Source organism: Canis lupus, chromosome 25, assembly GCF_003254725.2.
Source record: "Canis lupus dingo isolate Sandy chromosome 25, ASM325472v2, whole genome shotgun sequence".
NCBI classification, from domain to species: Eukaryota; Metazoa; Chordata; class Mammalia; order Carnivora; family Canidae; genus Canis; species Canis lupus.
This window is the reverse complement of record NC_064267.1, coordinates 4,440,771-4,463,010: the sequence shown is the minus strand read 5'-3', so window position 1 is coordinate 4,463,010 and position 22,240 is coordinate 4,440,771. Positions and strand designations below refer to the sequence as shown.

The following is a 22,240-nucleotide window of genomic DNA, read 5'->3' as shown; positions in this document are numbered from 1 at the left end:
TATAGTAACAGCTAACCTTCATTGGGAAATTTATACAGGTGCTGCTGTGGGCCTAAGCACTTTAACTGTATTATTTCATGTAAATTCACAAAACTCTACAAAGTAAGAATTTCTGCCACCCCAAATTTACAGATGAGGTAGCCAAGGCTGAGAACAACTAGAAAACTTTCCTGGCTCACACAGCCAAGAGGGAGCAGAACAGAGACTCCAATCCCAGGCTGAATGACATAAGGTGAATGGACTTAACCACTAGATTATACAGCTTTTTGGTTGTCGTGAATATTCACATTAATTAATTCACATACATCAGGACAACTTGAATTTTATTGTAGAAACTGACAACTTGCAAATTGAAACTCAAAAAATACTAGTGATTATGTGTTATCAAGATAGGCATTACGAAGAAATTATTATCTGTTAGTCCATGTAGACCAAATGCTCAATGTTTACAGAGTCAAATATCTGATTAAAGCCACTCATATTACCCTACTTCCTTCACCAGCTTCCTTCCCATTCCTTCCAGAATATGTCCCATTGCCAGCATGTCCAGGTATCACTGCCCTCCTGCGTACTGCCTTCACTCAGCTTCCAGAATCTGCTGATCCCCTCATCTACCTGGTCACCCCCCTCAATCCTGTATATGATGTCTTATCTTCTCCTTCATCTGTTGTTTTTGGAGCACTGCAAAATTAAGGTTGTTCCTTGGAACTCTTCTTGGGTGACTCTCTTTTCCTTGGTGAGCTCATCCAGTTTCATGGCTTTAAATATTATGTGCTAACTCTTCCTAATTTATATCTTCAGCCCACATCTCCCTCCTGAATTTCAGACGAATCAACCACCCATTCAGTATCTCCACTTGTATGACTAGCAGAGGTTTTAAAACTGAGTACATTTAAAGCTGAGTTTCTATCTTATTCATAGATCTACCAACAATATGTAGAAAATCACTAACACATATTAGGCACTCAATAAAAGGGTTGCACTGAATTAATACATACAACCCAGTTGAATGAACACAAGTCTCAGTAGCAGAATAACAGTGATATACTCTGCAACTAGCAGCTCTATTGCTTTAAAAGGATTCGATCTGAGTCAGTTATAAAAATACAGTAATTATTTTGCTACCCTCACACAGTCATGAAAAGTCAAGTTTTCTAGATAACTAGAAATTCTGTAATATAATCACAAAAGTAATTATGTTCTGTTGTGTCATAATATGTATACGTACAATAAAATTTCATTATTATCCATGCTCATCATTACATGTTCTGGCATATCATGGCTTAGATAACATTCTCTAGGACATTACTAATACCCCAAAGACAGCCTGTGAGAAACATATTATGGCACAGCAAAGATCCTCCACTGGGTGAGGATATCATTCACAGACACACCTACTTATCCGTTCACACCAGGAAGTATCTTGCCTTATCGAGAGGACTCATTTTTAAAATTATTTTTAATTTTTTAATTATTTTTAAATATTTTATTTATTTATGAGAGACACAGAGAGAGAGGCAGAGACACAGGCAGAGGGAGAAGGCTCCCTCTCATGCAGGGAGCCTGACGTGGGACTCGATCCCGGTTCTCCAGGACCACGCCCTGGGCAGAAGGCGGCGCTAAACCGCTGAGCCACCCAGGCTGCCCGAGATGACTTATTTTAAAAGTTAATAAGAGTTTGGTCAACTTAAAATGCTTTAATTGTTTCTCACCTTAGGATTAGCATAGTTGGAGAAATACAAACATACTCAAATTCCTTTTTATATATGCACACATTAAAATTCATTCAAAGATTAATGTACCTACCATCTCCATTTAAATTATGTTTAAATAATTTCAACTTAAGCAACAAGTAAGAAAACGAAGGGGAATAAAAGATCTGCTATTTCTTATAGCTACTACTTTTATAAACAGCTTTATTAAGGTACAATTTACACATTATAAAATTGACCCATTTTAATTGTAGAGTTCAATGATTTTTAGTCATAAAATTCAACCATTGTAAGTGTATGATGATTTTTAGTGTCAATATATACATACGGTGTGCAACCATTACCATAATCCAGTTCTAGAACACTTATATCAGCATGGAAAAACTCCTCATGCCATTAAGCAGCCATTCTCTGCTCCCAACTCCAGCCCCAGGCAACCACTAATCTACTATCTAACTTTATACATTTGCCTCTTCTGGAAAACAGATACTATTTTTAAGGACCTCCTTTGGCCTAGATCTCTAACTAAACATTTCACATATATTATCTCACTTAGTCCTATGATAACCTACAGTAAATACAAGATATTATTATTTGCCCAACACTATAGATGATGAACATGAGGCTGAAAGGGTAACTAATGTGTCCATTGAGACACAATAGTCTCAATTATTTGGGGCCACAAAATAACCTGCTTGTATTTGAGGATCTCCAATAGATAATTAATACAATATAAGGAATTTATAGAATTCTATCAATCCAAACCAAGCAAAGAGAGTGAATGGTACTCAGTCAGGGTTTAACTGTATCACCACCTGCCATAACCCAAATCAGCCCTCCAGGCCTGACAGCAAAGGACAATGGCTCTGGCTGACTCACACCTGAGATATGGAAATAGAGCTTGCACTTGTCCTTAGCACCTATTTTAAAAATAAGGACTTTGCTACTTCTGACCTCAAAAACTCACACATCACTGATGACCTAATGCAACACACACCCATGAAATAGGCCCGTGGACCATAATAGACAGATATGCACCTGAATTACTATGCCTAAAATAGCTTATAAAATCATAGTCAAAAATCCATATGAGCTAAGTTAAGAAATTATTTCTATAAAAACTACAATATATGTTGTACACCAATATAGAAAAAGGTTGGTTAAAGTTTCCAGGTTATTTTTTTAATTGGGAAAGCCATTTGATTGTGGTACATGCACTATAATTCATACCACTTCCAACCGGAATATTAGAAAGTGTAGATCATACACAATCGAATATCAGTATCATACTTCCACAATGACCTACAAAGATGAACAGCTGGCTTCCTTTCATGAGAGCCCAACATTAAATTTAAGAAAGAAGACTGTACAGCTTATTTGGTGTCTTGTAACTGCAGCAATAGATTCTCTTTTGTTGAATAAGTCATTGACATCAAGTGATTGATGAGACACAGAGATGAGAACTTAGATGCTGTGAAACACCACACAATTGTCAGTTTCCATAAGCACCTATACCTAAGTGTAACTGCCAGGCTAAGGAAAGTCAGGAAAATCCTTCGGAATCCTTCAGGCTGAAAATAAAGATGGAGGCCTAACTTGAACAAGTACTAAGATTCCCACTGCCTGTCACTGCCAAGAATGAAGTCACTCGGTAACAGACTCACAGCTCCTTATGCTTTGTGCAGCAAAGGCTGCTCCTTAGCAACCCATGTCGACAATTGAGTTTCCACGGAAACCAGAAAGCTCAATTTATAAAACTAGGAAACAAAGCAACTGTAAAGGCAATATTAGACACAGAAGGTAACTCTATTCTTATCATTGCTGCTGAGTTCCTACCAGTGGAATGGCACAAATATTTTATTTTTAAATCTTTAAGGGAAAAAAGATCAATTTATACCACATTACTCCCATCCACTGATTCTTTCTGAAAAAGGGTGGGAAATACATTTTTAGAATTCAAATGAGAATTAGCATTAAAAATTTGTGTTTTAAAAAAGCAGATGGTTTTTGAAGGTAAAGAATATCTTTAGAATCTCTGCAAAATATAAATTCCTTCCAGATCACAAGCAGAATTCTACTAAAGACTTCATTCCTGTATAAAACAAGGAGATATACTGTCAGGTTTGTTTCCATTACTTCTTGTACACAACTACTATGGCTTTCTGAATAACACATTTTTCTCATGCAGGGAGTAGTATATGGGAGCACAGAATGAGAGGAAATATGAGTGAGGATGAAACCAATAAACATAGGCATTATTTATAAGCTACATCTGACTATTCTGGGAAATCAAGCATATGTCACATGTCACCAACTGCCATATAACTTAGAGCTCCCAAAAAAAAAAAAATAGCTCCCAAACAATTTTATAAAGGCAAATGAATGAACCATTTTCATGAAAAATTTCTCTCTATTGTCTGCCTCTTAAGATAGATCAGCCCTTCTTTATTGCAAAGGCTTGAGTTATTTAACCTGTGAGCCTCAAATTCTCAGACATAAAATGTGGATGGAATTAATAAGAATTAAATGAAATTGGATGAATAATAGCCGAAGCACAGTATAGGCACTTAATAAATGCCAGTGCTGGCTTACTGACTTGACCGACCTTCTTTCAATATATTTTGTATTTTTTTACCGCTATCACATTTTTAATCCGTAAGACTACTTTCTTTTTCTTGAGGAAATAGAATGAATAGAACTTGCTGCATGGAAAAACAAAGTGTTTAACAGGGAGAAAATTATGTTTTGAAATTTATGCAAAGAAATGCTGACTGGCAGTGTGCCTGGGTGGCTCAGTCAGTTTACTGTCTGCCTTCGGCTCAGGTCCTAATCTTAGGGTCCTGAGATCAGCCCCACGTCAGGCTCCTGGCTCAGCGGGGAGTCTGCTTCTCCCTCTCCCTCTGCCCCTTCCCCTGACTTGTGCTCTCTCCTTCTCTGTCTCAAAGATTTTTAAATTTTTTTTAAAAAATGGTGACTGACATAGGGTTACCAATTCAGTATCGTAAAGGATGTCAGATTTCTGTAGTCTGATTGATATAGGTGGAGCTGACACTAGTATTTGTGAGCACATTCACAATAGTCACGTACCTTATTTTTGTATATCATCTTTACTTCCCTAGTCTTCCTTATTGAATGGAACCAGTGCCTGAAAACTGCAGATGGCTCAACTTTCAAAAACAATCTGAGAATTAATGCAAGTAGCCATTTGCTAAGTTCCTGAAAAGCTCTGATTGCACTTGACTTCTCCTTCCATTTCTGCTATTGTGTGCCATTCTTATCATATAGTTCTGAGAATTCTTCCTCCACATAGTTTAACAGAAGAATTTTTCAAACCTGATTCTCCCTGGCAAATATAAAAAGACCCTGGTTCTTGTATCAGTACCGAAATTACATTAATTCAATGATTTGCTGATTCCTTGTCATCCGCACAGTACCACTACAGATGCAAGGACAGGAGAAAGACATAAGAGTATAGGTTTAAATTAAGAAGAGACTTAGGGACATCTCTGACCCAATGGGTAAATTACGTCCTTTCAGCCCTGTTGACTAGTATTCTGCTTCTCCAGCTACTGCATGCACACTTTCCTAACAATAGGAAATTCCTGATTCCAACAGCAGCTCTGGTGGTTAGAAATTCAGATTGTACCTGCCACCCTATACTTCACCTGGGTAACATCTATGCATCAGTTTCAGCTCTACCGTTCAAAGCAACATGCTCTAAATTGTCTCCATCTTTCTACATGATGCTCTCTCAGATGTCTGAAGATGAGGTCATCCAGTCCAAGAAAGAATGGACTGGGGCACCTGGGTGGCTTAGTCTTAAAATCCAACTTTTGATTTCAGCTCAGATCATGATCTCAGGGTGGTGAGATGGAGCCCTGCAGCAGGCTCCATGCAAGTGAAGCCTGTTTGGGATTCTCTCTGACCCTCTCCCTCTCTAAAAAATAAATAAATAAAAATTAAAAAAAAAAAAAAGAATGAACCAACAGTTAGACTATAGTTCCTTCTTTCACATCTTCCTAAGAAATCTCAAACAAATCATTTAACCCTTCTAACTTTACCTTCCTTGCCTATAAAACAGTTATAATAATCCTCCTATTGAGGGATACAAAGAAGGGGAAAAGAGAAAGTGGGGAAAGAGAAAAAGCAAATAGAGTAGTAGAGAAAGTGGTGCCATTTACTGAACACTTGATACCAGGCTTTCTCCAAGTGCTGAGTGCTTCTCAACTATACTCACTATGTTCTGTCCCATTTTACAGTGAATACATGTAGACTTGCCTAGAGTCACACTGCTATTAACTCTTAATCACTATGCTTTATGACCTTTCTGTATCTCACGTTCTTTGTTCCCCAAATTGTAACATATTGAGTACACATAATTATTTTCCAGACAAGTGATCCCAATTCACCAATTACTTCCTATGTAATTTGGATTCAAGAATTTTCGGCAATCTACTCGCCCCCCAGTGGATGCACACTGGCTTGCCAACATCCCCTGGAAGTGGATCACTGAGACATAACTGTGTATGTACTAAGAGGGAATGATTAATTACCAACCACTCTGCTAGTGCTGGAGAAAGCAGGAGTGAATAGACAGTTCTTGTCCTCAGGCAACTGAAAGTCTGTTAGAGTGAAAGACATGTAAGTAGGAAGAAATAATATTTTTAAAAATGCTATATTAAAACCATGAAGAAGGCATAATGGAAGAAAGTAGAAGAAGAACCAGAAGCAGTCAGCACTGTAAACACAGACTCAACACTTGGAAGAATGCAGTGAGACAGTCAACCCCCTAGGGCCACACACTCTGCTGCATATGTCCCCTCTGGATTTGCCTTAGCAAGTCATAATACATGGTTGACCCATTCTGGTTAACAAAATTCATGTCATTTCCCCATAAATTAATGCCAAGCTATTGCCCTGACCAATACTTATATAACTGGTATTGAGGACATAAATGGAGAGCTTGCGGTATCATGAACATTAATATGATTTTTTTGTGACCCATCATTTTTGTAGATCATAATCATCTGATTCTTTCACTAACCCATACCTTAGTAATATAAGTACTGTGGACTGAATGTCTGCTTCCCCAAAATTCATATGTTGAAGCCCTAATTCCCATTGTGGTGGTACTTGGAGGTGGAGCCTTTGGGAGACAATTAGGTTTAGAGGAAATCATGAGGGTAAAGTTCCATGCTGGGATTAGTACATTATAGGAAGAGAAAGAGAGCCTGGAGCATCCTTTCTGCCATACAGTGAGACGGTGAACATCTACAGGACAAGAAGGCCTTCACCAGACACGAAATCCGCTGGCTCCTTGATCTTGCACTTTCCAGCCTCTAGAAGTAGGAGAATAAATGTCTGTTGTTTCAGCCACCTACTTGATGGTATTTTGTTATAGCAGTCCTAACTGACTAAGAAAATAAGCCTACCAATTATGTCTTCTTTAGCACACAGGCCAAAATGTGTTAAAAGCATCTAAACAATGTTTACAGGACTGAGGCTTGCTGTTGCAACTGAACCCCCTCCAAGCTGGCAATGTTTGCACTAGTTGGCTCAAGTTCTTTTTTTTTTTTTAATCTTATTCTTTTTTTTAAATTTTTATTTATTTATGATAGTCTCACAGAGAGAGAGAGAGAGAGGCAGAGACACAGGCAGAGGGAGAAGCAGGCCCCATGCACTGGGAGCCCGACGTGGGACTCGATCCCGGGTCTCCAGGATCGCGCCCTGGGCCAAAGGCAGGCGCTAAACCGCTGCGCCACCCAGGGATCCCCCTGGCTCAAGTTCTTAAAGGGTAGAAATCCTCCTACTAGTTTTTCATGTCAGCCTTAAGAAAACCATGGTATTTTATCAAATTATTATTAAAAGTGATGTACAAGTTGAATATACTAAAACTTTTGCAGGGTGTTTGGAGAGATGAGCTGTGCATAAATGAATTATCTGAGTAGTGGAGTGAGTGGATATAAAACACCACAAACTACAAGCAAAGCGCTGATGGAAACACAAAGTCAGGTTAGTTTTTGGTAGAGTTCTCAAATAGCCTTATTTTTTTTTTAAAGGTTGACTGATTTGAGAGAGAGAGAGTGCACAAGTGTGAGCAGGGAGAGGGGCAAAAGAAGAGGGAGAAGGAAAGAAGCAGACTCTCCATTAAGCATGGAGCCCAACATGGGGCTTGATCTCAAGACCGTGAGATCATGACTTGGGCCAAATCAAGAGTTGGACGCGTAAGCAGCTGAGCCACCTAGGCGCCCTCGAATGTCCTTATTTTATATAGACTTAAATATTTTGACATAAAACATTAATAAGGTTGTCAATTTATGCGTACAAGAAAAATCAGGCTTAAATTTTATGACTCTGCCATTTTACTGGGTCTTCAAGAATGCATCCCTCTATAAATGGTGACTCATCACTTAGGGAGGGCTGTTTGGAGAAGATAAAACTGCAGGGCATGATGGACACTGATTCTGAGAAAAAGGAGCACTTCCGTTCAGTGAGAGAAAGTAAACAAAAAGCAGGATACGGCAACCAAACACATGACATTGAAGGGTGTATGTGTCTTGCTGGAGCAGAGGAGTCCAGGTGCCCCATTGCTAGAGCTAAGGCCACGTGTGGGCGGTTGTGATGTTACCGCCACTGTGGGCTCCCAACAGTTCCTTAATGTAGAAAAGCACCACAGAGGCTGATGTGGCAGCTCAAGACTAAAATCACTGATCATGATAATGGAAATGAAAAGAAACTTGTACATGAAAGGCTGAGAAATTGAGAAAAGAGAAAAGGAGACATTACAACAATCCAAAGTTTTGTGGACAGTAGTACTTAGCACCAACAACAAGAGGAATATTGTTTCTTGAAACAAGGAAAATGAATTGCCATAATTTTAAATGCATTATTTCAAGCATTAAAAAAAGGTTCCATCTATAGCTGGAGTTACACAAAAGGAAAGCAAGAGATCATTAATGAGGGATGGGGGTGGGTGAAATGGGTCAAGGAGGTCAAAAGGTACAAACTTCCAGTTATAAAATAAATCAGTCCTGGGAATGTAATGTACACCATGATGACTACTGTCAACAATACTGTATTATACATTTGAAAGGTGCTAATGGAGTAAACGTTAAAAGTTCTCATCACAAGAATAACAATTATAACAATATGTGGTGATGGATGTTAACAAGACTTATTATGGTCATCATTTCACAATATATCCATTTGTCAAATTATTATGTTGTACACCTAAAACTAATACAATGTTATATCAATTATATCTCAATAGTAGGAAGCTTACTATTTAAAGGAAGATTAGAATGAATGCTTTTGTAAAATAAGTAATCACTGATTTTCCTTATGACCTCATCTGGATTTCCAGATATTGAAATTATATAAAATAGGGCACAAGTTTAAGTAGCTTTGTTTTTTGTTTTTGCTTTTTTTTAAGTAGCTCTGAAGAAAGGAGTCAGTTAAAATAGAACTTCTTATTGGATTCTAAAACTAAAAATAAGCCTACAGTTATCAGTAGAATGAATGACTATCTTAGCTTTTTCAGGTGTAAGATGCTTGTGGCAAGCTCTGACTTGCAATCTTACTCTTTGGTGAATAAAATATCTTTCTTCTTTTTATGAATATCAATTCTTAATCATTTAAATGAGTCACACATCTCTAGTAGGTTGCTTATCTGGTACTATTCCATGTCATCCGGTGCACATTTGTTAATGGACCTATTGACAAAAATTTCCCTTTTACTCATTCAAAGGATATGGTCCAAAATTAGTTTAGTGAGATCTGGTGCCAAAAAACAAGAGAGAGTGCATTAAAAGCTACTGATTTGTGATATTCCACATGAAAATAATATAGTCACACTTTATTCAATGTTTGGGGGGCCCGGATCATTTGGGAACTCTGAGTTTTTCAGATTTTAGAAAAAGAGTACAGTACACATATCACACATCACTTGTCCCTGCCAGTGGCATCTGAAGCAGTTTCCTATGATCAGCATATTAATAAGTCTGCAGTGAGATGTATATACATCCACACTGGATGGGAGAAATAGGACCACAAAATAGCCTCACAACTGGGGTCAAGTTTTGCCAACAGATAAGTAATGACAAAATTCCTGTTTCCACAGTTTTGGGGGATTGACTAGCAGAAAAGGGATCATGGGCCTGTATTTCACGTGACTGAGAGTTAATGAAGAAGGAAGAAGGAAAAGGAAGACCAGGACTAACTAGCCTGTGGGGGATAACTAGTGGTAGGGTGGAGAGACAGAAAGGAAAGCAAACAGATCAAAGGAACAACATAAAAACCAAGAGAATATGGCATCGATGAAGATCAAAGCAGGAAGATCAAGATGGAAATGTCAAAAATCAAACAAATGTTAACAAATTAACATTTGTTAATGTCAAAAATCAAAATCTGGAAATTAGGAATGAAACAAGAAGCTTCTAGTCCACCTTGGATTCTCCTACCTGGATCTAGGAAATTATAAGGAAATAGTCATCAAGATCAATAACATTTTAAAACCGATGTGTCCGTTTCCTCTAGTAGTCTAAAATTCAACTACAGTTGACCCTTGAGCAATGTGAGGGTTAGGGGCACTGACCCCTCACAGAGTCAAAAAAATCTTCATATAACTTTTGACTCCCCCAAAACTTAACTATACTTAGTCTACAGTCGACCAAAAGCCTTACTGATTATATAAACTACCAATTAGCACATATTTTGTATATGTATTGTATATTGTATTCTTACAATAAGGTAAGCTAGAGAAAAGAGTATGTTATTAAGAAAATCATAAGGAAGAAAAAACACAGCGTTGTACAATATTTATCAATACTTTATATTGCCTGATTACAAGATGAGTCACCTGTCAGTACCTACATCAATATTGTCTTATATGATATGCTATAGACATATATATTACTAGCATTGGTCATCAAAAACTGAAAAGATAATATGAAAAAAATTTGTATTTATTTACAGGTATAACAATTTGTGCCCTGATAGTGAAGAAGCAAGACTATGTTTGCTTATGATAGCCTTGTGTTATCAATATGATTGCCTCATGGTAGCCTAACCTATACACTAATGAATTGTTATAAAATTTTTTTTAATTTTTATTTATTTATGATAGTCACACAGAGAGAGAGAGAGAGAGAGAGGCAGAGACATAGGCAGAGGGAGAAGCAGGCTCCATGCACCGGAAGCCCGACGTGGGATTCGATCCCAGGTCTCCAGGATCGCGCCCTGGGCCAAAGGCAGGCGCCAAACCACTGCGCCACCCAGGGATCCCTGTTATAAAATTTTTATGGCATACAGTATTATAGTCAAATTCACAATATAGTTGTAAACATTGTTACATTTTTTCAAAAACCACTTACCTGTGAAGATAGGTTGATACGCAGTCTCTCCAGTTAGGAGAGAGGCATACCGTATGGTAATGTAGCAAAATTTTGAAACAGTAAGAAAACTAATACATTATTAGTTTATATTAAATATCACTCACCTTATATGATTAAATATCATTCACATGTGTAATGATAGGCTGTCTACTTCCATACAAGTCTTGCACACAATGTTCTACATGATGAATACTTAGGCAATGATGATGATGATGATGACACAAAAATGTCTCATTTTTGTCTCAAGAAACACAGTTATTAGATGTTTGCATGAAAACACACACATCCACAACAGAGAAGTTTATTAACTGTACAGCATGATGATTATTATTAAGTAGAAAGGATCATCATAAAGGTCTTCATCTTTGTCATCGTCATGTTAATAGGCCCATTGTTAGTAGGCTGAGGAGGAAGAGGAAGAGGAAGAGCTAGTCTTGCTGTCTTGGGAGGCAGAGGTGGGAAAGTGGAGGCAGAAGGGGAGGCGGGGGGCGGGCAGGCACACTCAATGTAACTTTATGGAAATATGCCATAATTTCTCTCTGACTTACTTGATTTTTCTGAGAATGTTTCTATGTGGTACCAATCCATCTTCTGCCGCTGACTTCCGTTTCAGTGTCTATATCATAGAAGGGTCTATGTCATAAAAGAAGTTGAAAACGGTCTTCAGTCATCAGAACCCTTCTGCCAGATTGCTCTAATGTCAATTTGTTTTTTGGCTCTGCTCCTTCTGCGTCTTCTTCTTCATCGTCTGGCATTGGTTCATCTCCATCAAGTGTGGCCTTCTGTTCATCCCTCTGATGTGATGTCTATTAGCATTTGAATTTCTTCAAGATATCTTGAAACCCTTCACCCCTCCCCCATCTTTGCTGCTATATCCACAATCTCTTTCATGATTTCCTTGATTGGCTCTGTCATAAATCCTGCAAAGTCCTGCACAACATCCGGACACAGTTCTCCCCAGCAGGAATTTATTGTTTCAGGCTTGATGGCTCTCACAGCTTTTTCTATAACAACCATGGCGTCCTCAATGGTGTAATCTTCCCAGACTTTCATGAAGTTCTGTCTGCTGCGTTCTTTCTGTTCCACAGTGCTGACAATCCTTTCCACAGAGCACAGTGTGTAATGAGCCTTAAAGGTCGTTAGACCCCCTGACCTACAGGCTGGATTAGAGACACTATGTTTGGGGGCAAGTAGACCACTTTGATGACACCCGCAAGTGTTAAACTTACGGAGTTCTGTGGGGTCAGGGGCATTGTCCAATATCAAAGGAACTACAAAAGGCAGTTCCTTACTGGCAGAGTATTTCCTGACTTCAGGGACAAAGCATCAATGGAACCAATCTAGAAAGAGTTCCTGTTGTCCAGGCTCTCTCATTGTACAACCAAAAGACTGGCAGCTGGTGTTTATCTTTTCCCTTCAAGGCTGAGGCGCTAGAAGCTTTGTAAGTAAGAGCAGTGATGATCATAAACCTGACTGCACTGGCACAAAACACTAGAGCTAGCCTGTCCCTTCTGGACTCAAATCCTGGTGCTTGCTTCTTTTTATTTACTAATAAGTACCATTTGTGGCATTTTTTTCCAGAATAAGAGACTTTCATTCACATTAAAAACTGTTCAGGCAGACATCCTTTCTATTCACTGATTTTCTTAACAATGTCTGGGAACTCTTCTGTTGCTCTTGGTCTGAAGAAGCCGCCTCTCTCATTGTCTTGACATCTTTTAAGCCAAACTTCTTTCTAAAATGACCAAACCATCCTTTGGTAGGATTAGATTCTTCAGCTTTACATCCTTCACTTCCTTCTGCTTTAAGTTTTCATATAATGACTTTACTTTGTCTTAAATCATATGAGAGTTCATTGATACGTCTTTCTTATACTAATCCTGTGGGTACCCATATAAAAGCTGCATTTTTCGATACAAGATAAAAAAGTATTTCCCAAAAAGCGCAAGATTTCAGCACCAGCTGGCATAGCCACAGGGAGGAGTTTACAAATTTCCTTTTCTTTTCTTACAACAAGCAGAGATTGTGAACACTGGCAAACATCCTACAAAGTACAGGGCAGTCCCCTGAAACAAAGACTTACCTGGCCCAAAATGTCCATAGTGCAGCATCAAGAAATTCTGCTTTAAATTCACAGACTTTTGATAGAAGCTTTGTATCACTTATGTCACAAAATAATTATCTCAATGCATATAAAAATTCAGTGTAACATTAATGAAATGGTTAAAATGAAAGCAACTTTTAATGGAAAAACAGAATTAAATAATTGTTAACATAATGAAATCAACACTTAATATGACTCAAATATATTTTCCTTCAAATTATTCCTTTTTTCCTAACACCTCATGAATATAGTTAATATCTTAAAGCCTTACAGAAACAATGTGAATTTTGAAAACACAATCATTACTCAGTGCTTTATTAAATAACTTTTTGGCCAGATTATAAAAAGATCAAATGGAGCAGAAAAATTTTGAAGTCACATATTAAAAAGAAAATTAAGTATGCTGAAATCTACTTAAGAAGACCACCGATAGTTCAAAAGTATACACGGCTAATGGGTGGCTTTGAAATGCAAATTTTCCTAGTTCCAATTTAAAAGTCACATGCAGAAAATGTGGCCTTAAAAAGTAGGACCTCACTTCACAGAAATGGCATTCTTGGCAAGTTTCATTGTTCTAGAATTCTAACCTATACATGGGTAGAAAGCACCTGTTCCCATTCCCACTACACAAGAACACAGAGGTCTTACATTGTACAAAGGATAGCATCAAACTATTGCTTGAATATGCTTTCACTTCTTCCAGGAAAAATAACACTCATTCAACTTAAACCGAAAGGTTGTAGAAATTAAGCAGAAGGATGCCTGGGTGACTCAGGTTGAGCATCTGCCTTCAGCTCAGGTCAAGATCCCAGGGTACCAGGATTGAGTCCAGCATCGGGGTCCTTGCAGGGAGCCTGCTTCTCCCTCTGCCGATGTCTCTGCCTGTCTCTGTGTTTCTCATTAATAAATGAATGGAATTTTTTTAAAAAAGAAATTAAGCAGAGACTGACTTTGACAGGCATTCCTCAGAGAAAACTTGGTTTTCCTTTAACATTCCATTTGCTCCAATCATCTGGAGTAAGGAACAACAATGTTATCCAATCAAAATGATTTAAAGAGAACTGCTAGCATCCGACCAACAGCAGGTACTGGATAAGCATTAGTTAATGAGGGTGAAGAAGCTTCAATCTGCCCTCTGTAGATAATCTTATCTCCAGCATTGCTATTTTAGCACTCATTAAGATATGTCATTTGTCAATTAAATTCTCTGAAAAGTGCATAGAGACAAGCCATGTTCCCCAGACTCCCTGCATCAAGAAATCCTGATGGTGTCATCAAGTGCCCCCTCTCCTAGAACATCAGCTGAACAATTACAGTTCTTAGTTAGACCACTTTAAGAGAGTATAGTTTTCAAACCTCACTGTAATGGAAGTTGGCAGAAGCACTAAAGTTACTAAAATATTTTCATATGAAAAGAGTCAAATCCATGCACTGGACAGGATAAAAACCTGAGCCAGATGAACCCCAGCTACCCATCTAGCATTTTTTCTTCAGCATCTCTTACTTTGCTTCCTTGCTCCCATTTGGACAGGAGAGAATACAAGTAGATGGCCACAGTTAGACAACAGTTGCCTTAGAAACCCAACTCTTCATGAGTCAAAGTTATAGGGAATGGGCTCTGACCACAAAATTTGTTTCTTTAAAAATCTTTTGAGCATAAGAATATCTATAATCTCAGTTGAATTCCCCAACCACCTGTTCAGTGTTCAACAATGTACCCACACATTCCAAACTGGTATCTAGAAAGATTTTATGGAAGGCTAGTTGAAAGAATGAACAATCCATTCTTCAGTTGGCCATAAGGAAGCATCTTATTTAAGAAGGAAAAGGCTAGGTTATTGTAACAGACCAAGATGGTGGACGTTCTACCCCTAAATGGTCTCTGTCAGAGCCTTTAAGTGACCTCAAAGGGTAAGAACATTATCTAAAATATACTGAAAAATTCTAGTGTGCTCTTCAAGTGTCCATGAAGTCTCTGCAAGTTTTCTCCCATCTTATGATTAAATACTCTGCTGGGCCCCTTGTCAGTTCAACTCCAGTCCCTAGCCTGACATATCAGCTTATGGAATAGAGAGGCACTTACTATCTGTGATGATAATGAAAACTTAAATGGCTATAATAAAATGTCTATTGCCTATATTACCAATTAACAACCATGCAGTAATTAAAACATAAGTACTACAACTTCAGAAATGAGACTCAACAAGACTGAACATGGAACAGATTCTAAGAAACAGACAACTGTGTTATTCACATTCTAGCCAATCTGCAATATCACCATGTAACAAGTAGATGATCGACAAAACTCCTCTAGGAATAGTATTTTCCCTTGTGTCTTCTCATTCCTTTTCCCCCCGATTCAACAAATATTTATGAAGCACCCACTATGTGCCATCCACTATGGTATTTAGTATCCTGGCTTTTTAACCCTACTCTTGGTCTTTTAAAGAGAGAGATGGGAAACTTGTTTCTTTAAGATGCTTTATACATTCTATTAAGCACAGGATTAGTGAGATATATTCGTTGCCTCCTAGTCAACAGACTCATTTCCTCCTAGATTTCTCTAAATTTCTTTGTTGTTATTTTTGTACCTAATTAGAATGTGCTAGAAAAGCACAGAGACAGGTCAAATTGAGACTCTTCTTTCTCAAGCAACTGTTTTTATCAAAAGGAAAACTAAATTTGTCTCTTGACATTAAAAATAGATTAAGGTAAACAGACACTTGGGAATGGACTGTCACAAAATAAAAGTCAAATAATTCCTGAGGCTTTCAAAAATTTATGCATAAATGTTGGTAAGCATTGATGAGTGATTTTCCCTGGCAGAATGAAAAGTATGAGGGAAAAAACTACACACAAGAATCACCAGATAGTAGCTAGGAACATCTTCTTCCATCTCCTTTCCTCCCTTACAGTTCATGATTCTTGGATTTAAAAATTGGACTCCAAAGGACAACAGCTGGTTGTTTGATTTTTTCAAATAGCTGATATACATCACTGAGATCACACAGGAATCAAATCTTGCAGGAATATTTTTAAAATTCTTATATATAGTCTGCTGAAAGAAATGGTTAAAAAGAATAGGCAAGAAAACAACTTGAGGTTCTGGAAGTCTTATTAAGAATCACTAAGCTGACAGCATAGAGGTGGGAGGAATTTACAAAGACTGGGGATAAAAGCCCAGATCTGGAAATAGTTACTCTATTTCAAGATTTGTCCTACAGAACTCTACTTTACAAGAAGTTAATTACACTTGTGAGAGACAATCACTCTGCGATTATCTATGCTTCCACTAAATCCCTATTAGAACAAGGGATCTGTGTGTCAGATTAAGAAAAATGTAAACCAAACAAGGTGTAAAAACTGATGTGAAAGCAATAAGCCAATGCAAGTCTTTACTACTATTGGTTATATGGCATCTAGTTTAATTTTTTAAAAAACTACTCTTAAGAAAAAAAAAACTACTCTTAGGATAGATCTACATATACCACTTTCCCATCAAAAATCAAATCAAATTACCATTCTATTCTCAAAAAAAGTCATGAGATTCTATAAATCAAGGTAAGACTTGACTACCTTGATATACCACCTGTCAAGGAAAACAAATGTCTTCTTATCACCTTAATGTCAAAGAGAAATTACTAATAACTGATGTTTTCTTTAAGTATCCACTTTTAGATAGACTTAGATACTATAAATATGCCTGGGGGCCCCCAAAGCAACACTTGTTACCAATATTTTAAAATGGTGATTTTTAACCTCAAAACTATGTATACAAAGTATACTGATTTCTCTCCCTAGGAAAAGTCTGAAACAAAAGCCTCTGTGCTCTAAATGTTGCTTTTGGAGATCTTTACCTTTTATCTTTATACTTAAAATACATGTATTTTATGAACAAATCAAATGATGCAAAACAAATGAATTCTTTATAGACTTCAGTGCACTTTCTCAGAGGTAACATCTTTTCCATTTGTTGTGGTTTCTGAACCTCATTCCATATGGATATACATCCTAGGGTTTTTTATTATAATTATGAAGGAAATCATATTGTACATATTCTGCAAACTGCTTTAGTAAAGGTAAAAATTACTAATGGGAAACAAAGGTTAGACACTGCTCTGTACCACCATTCCCAGAGGTAAGTGTCCATCTATAATTATCTGTCAAGCTTCAACTATGAAATTCCCGTGACTGCTCATGTTTGCCACAATTCACCCTCCTGCCGCCCATCAGAAATGGACACTGCACCCTGTTGTCTAACTGGGGGGACGTCTCCCAATATCCCTAATATAATCAAGTGAAATGACAGTTGGGATAAACCAAGAAAGCTACAGTCTGCCATTAAGCACAGTAAGCAGGGCATCGCGGGTGGCTCAGTGGTTTAGCACTGCCTTCAGCCCAGGGCCTGATCCTGGAGACCTTGGATCGAGTCCCGCGTCCGGCTCCCCGCAGGGAGCCTGCTTCTCCCTCTCCTTCACCCTCTGCCTCTCTCTGTGTGTGTCTCTCATGAATAAATATATAAAATATTTTTAAAAAAAATTAGCACAGTAAGCTGGCTAGCTGCTACAGAAGCCCTTGGAAAGGGCAAACCAAAAATGAGACGGACACAATGTGCTTCCCACAAGCGCTTGGCGCTAACTCCTGAAGCTGCCCCCTCATTCTTTCTTTGGATGCCTATCCTCTTGGTGCTTTGGCAATGCTGAATAGACAGGAACCCAAAATAGAAATGTTTCATCTGCACGTTACTGACTTTTCAGTTAGTTACCCAGTAGTAAGATACTTTTGTGAAGAAATACTTAAAAAAAAAAAAATCTCTACACAAACCAAATCTGTGGCACTCGGGACAAGGGCAGACACTTTCAATAAGAAATTACTATGATCACTCTACATTAGGTAGAAAACTCTCATCCTTCACCAGCTACAACTAGATCCCCTAGCTGTGGGTTTGTTTTGTTTTCGTTCCTCATTCAACTCAACAGTCAGATGTTTACCCATCTGACATCACTGTTTGTCAGTTATTAGCATTATTTAATTAGCTTCTTCAACAGACCAAGTCAGCTCAGGAGCTGTTTCTATGACTTAAAACATTACTTGCACTGGCCCTCTGGAGTTCACCTCCATACAGCCCAAGATCCCCTGAGTTCCAGGACACCTCGGGTGTTGGGACAAAGCACAGGGGAGACAGAATCCATCCCCAGACAAGTCTGCACAAAAAGATTTCAATGCTTCACACTTCAGCTGGAAATAAACTGTTTTCTGGACAGCTTTTAAAACACTGTAAAGTGATAGAGACTTTTTGCATATCTGCCCAAATGGGATTGCAAAGTTTGCAACAAAGTAGGGCATGTATCGGGAAGCCTGGGTGGCTCAGTGGTGGAGCGTCTGCCTTGAGCTCAGGGAGTGGTTCTGGGGTCTCGGGATTGAGTCCCACATCGGTCTCCCTGCAGGGACCCTGCTTCTCCCTCTGCCTATGTCTCTGCCTCTCTATGTCTCTCATGAATAAATAAATTAAATATTAAAAAAAATAGGGCACTGATCTTCCAGCACAGGTGCTGCCACACAGAAGATAAGCTCTTGTAAGGGGTCCCGTGATTTCTTCACCCATTTTTGCAATTAACAGTGTTAGCTAATGGTGTTAGGTAATAATTCGGTAATCGATTTCTGAGCATCCCCCAGAGGCAAGCATTCATGGGCACAGAAGCACGAGAAGACCCATCCTCTGACTGTAAGAAATCTGTAGCCTAATGACAGATACAGATGTGTAAAAATGTGTCTGGAAGACCAGGCCATGTGGACTGCCAGCACCCAAGAGACGCTCCGTGGATATGGATGCCTCTGTTCCACTGAGAAGCCTTCTGGAGGCTGACATTTGCTCCTCTCTTGTCCTGACTCTCTTTCAACAGGAGAAGGGCTTGGCTGGGGTAGGCAGGCTGAAGTGGATACTTAATATTAGCACATCAGTGTCCACACCCAGGACACTGTAGACACACCCTTCTCCCAGGGCCTGAACAGGGCCAAGGACAAAGCTCCCCCGGAGAATAAGGAGAAAGCAATGAAGGTGGTTAGAGATCAGACAGCAAGAGACACAACCTGTGGTTTTTTGTTTTTAGCAAAACTTTTAGGGTTGCCCTTGGGCAGGACCAGGATGTCAGTGCATATAGGATGCTTTGGCTGGGTCTGAATTTTTTTTTTAATGTGATGCAGGAAAATGATAAAGTTAGGTGTTTCTTCAGAATTAAAGGTTCAAATTCACCTTTGGAGATCAATCACTGACGTCTGGTGGAAAACACTTGAAGGGCCTGTGGCTGTGCAAAAGTAAAGCCAATGTTCCATCCTGGAAGAGGGTTTGAGACTGGAAGGAGTGAGCAGCCCTCACAGCAACTAAAGGTTGTCAGTTGAGGCATGGCTCTGCACACAGCACTTGCTTTTAGGGAAATTTCCTTCTAATTGGCAGGAGAGGGTCTGCAAGCAGGGGCCCCGCATCCCAGGATGAATGGGCAGACAGACGGAGGGCACTCCCACTTTGGGCAGGTGAGCAGGTGCTCCCGCCAGGCCAGTCAGGAACTTGGCTCCGGACTCCAGGCGCACTCCCATGGAAGGTCCCATTTGAAGGCTTTCCCCACACCTTTCTTTCATGTAGAAAGCTTCCAGAAAGCTTTGTTAAATACTAATTTGGCCTCAGCTCTGCTGTGGGGAATGAAAGGACAGGCTCTTTTCCACACTGGGGAAGAAGTGAGACAGGGCAGAGAACCACAACCTGGGAAAGCAGGTGGTGAAATGGTGAACTGCGCCCTGTACGAGAGCAGGGCAGCAGGGGGCACAGGTGGTGTCTGAGGCGGGGAGAGAAAGCCAGGGGGTCTGCACGTTGTAGGAGGGTTCCCAGGGGTACCTGGATGGAAATTCTCCAGGGAGTGGAATCTTAACACTAGCGCCAGGAAAATATCTGCATCTCTTGACAAACCCAACTACTTTATTCTGTGGCTAATAAGCCCCATGACAACCACATTTCCATTTGTGTCTTTGCTCTTAACAACTGGAGGATGCGAACTCTTTTAGATCAGCTTTCTAGTGCAACCATTTCCTCAGCACATTATTATATTCCTTCTCAATTCTAATCTCTATTCCCATGTTCATATGGATTTTACATTCTTATGAATACTTTTAAAGAAACAGATGAAATACCAATAACCAATAAAAGAAATAAAATTTTTAGTCTTTATGTTTGAAAAATGTTCTCAATTTACTTATCACCATTAGTGCAAAAAGTCTGAAATCAGTTTAAATGGCTTTTACCAGAATCATTAATATGAATTAGAGTAGATTTTACAGATTTTTTTCTAATACAATCTTCAATAGGCCTCTTGTCTAGTCCACTTCAAATCACTCCTCCTCTTCGTAATCTCATATTATTTATGAATCAAGATGTAAACTCCTCCCTACTTGACTGAAAAAACCCACATTATAAATAGTCGGGTGACCCAAGAGAAACAGGCCCAATTTCCCGGGACCATTGACCTGGTAGCCTCGGATAGAAACACAGGCCTTTCCCCAGCATTCGTGGTACAGCTGATATAACTCTAATTACTATTGGAAAAAGAATCATGTTCCAAGTCAGTCTGTATATGTTTCTTCCCTGTGCAACACTCTCCAATTATTCCATTCCCTTGCGACCTTCTCCACAGGACTGCCTTCCAACAGGAGCGCCAGGCTGTCCGTTTGCAAAATGTTCCTTTTTGCTTCAAGTTTCCCATCACCCACCTCTTCCGACAGCAATTCTCTGGCAAAGGCACCTTTTTTCTTTTTTTCTTTTCTTTTCTTTTCTTTCTTTTCTTTCTTTTTCTCTTTACAAAGAAACCTATAACTGGCAGTTCTGGTCACTTGGTTTCTCTGACTCCCTTTCTGTTTCTGAGGCATTGGTTCTTGCCGCACACCAATAACACCTAACACGATTTGTGTTTTTTTTCTCTCCTACAGTTAAAATATGAAACAAGACAAAATCTTATTTCCTCTGGTACAAGACTACTCCAACAATAGCTATTGGGAAAGGCTGATGACACTTTGCTCACCACTTATCAACATGAAAGAACGAAAGCTTTTTACTCTACTGCTGATTAATCATTACTGCGGTCAAACTGGAGAGGATTAACAAATTTTAGTAATCCAGAATGTGTTTTTTTCAATTACCATAGTCCCCAAATGTGCCACATGCATTGTGAGAATGAACATCATATTGACAACCTACTGCTATAAAAAAAAATGTATGTACTTTATCTTGATAAACTGTGATGCCCTACAATGTACTACTATAAGGCAGTGTTGACTTCAGAATGGGCTGACATAACAGTTGTAGGTTTACCAATGTGGGAAAGAAAGGCATTCAGCCTTTATTGGTCTGGGGAAGGACAGAGACAAAAAGGAAAATACTTCTCTTTGGGTCTGGACATTCAGGGCTTTCTGGACGAAAATTTTCACAGCTGGAGACGTTGGACCTATCCCCGATGAGGCTGCTCATTGTCTATTTACAGAGATGTCTAAAGGCACTGGAGGAGCTTGTCTTAAGAGAGGAGTCACCAAGAAAACCAGGGTTGGGGGCGCATCTCAGGAAGTGGGATTGGGGCTCCACAGACAATTGGGGTTAGAAATTGTGAGCTTTCTGAGAACTGGGACTTAGGGTGTGCATGAAGAAATGGCAAGAGATGGGAGAAGCACCCCCCCCTTGAAGGAGGAGCCATATCTTACTCATCTTTGCATCCATCATGACTGGCACATAACGAACGTCTTCTTACGTGACAGCTGCCTCATCTTCCACTTTTATTTTTTTTAATTTTTTAAAAGATTTTATGTATTTATTCATGAGAGACACACAGAGAGAGGAACAGACACAGGCAGAGGGAGAAGCAGGCTCCATGCAGGGAGCCTGACGTGGGACTGGATCCCAAGGTCTCCAGGATCACACCCTGGGCTGAAGGCAGCGCTAAACCACTGAGCCACCTGGGCTGCCCTCATCTTCCACTTTTAATGTACATTTGGCC

The 22,240-nt window shown here is 39.1% G+C and overlaps 1 protein-coding gene and 2 long non-coding RNA genes across 11 annotated transcripts in view; 1 reads left to right on the top strand and 2 right to left on the bottom strand.

The window, feature by feature from the left end:
- Window positions 1-13,148, bottom strand: part of LOC112669405 (uncharacterized) — an 85,593-nt gene extending 72,445 nt beyond the window's left edge. The window contains exons 1-2 of the long non-coding RNA XR_007405721.1: window positions 11,653-13,148; window positions 11,209-11,506 (exon numbers count right to left, since the gene is read on the bottom strand). This is a non-coding gene — a long non-coding RNA (uncharacterized LOC112669405). The remainder of the gene's footprint in view (window positions 1-11,208; window positions 11,507-11,652) is intronic.
- DCLK1 (doublecortin like kinase 1) overlaps window positions 1-22,240 on the bottom strand; it is a 340,908-nt gene that overhangs the window by 275,105 nt on the left and 43,563 nt on the right. The window lies entirely within an intron of this gene.
- LOC112669406 (uncharacterized) lies at window positions 3,485-21,492 on the top strand. Its single transcript, XR_003142229.3, has 3 exons — window positions 3,485-3,833; window positions 7,616-7,724; window positions 21,183-21,492. It is a non-coding gene; the product is annotated as an uncharacterized LOC112669406 (long non-coding RNA).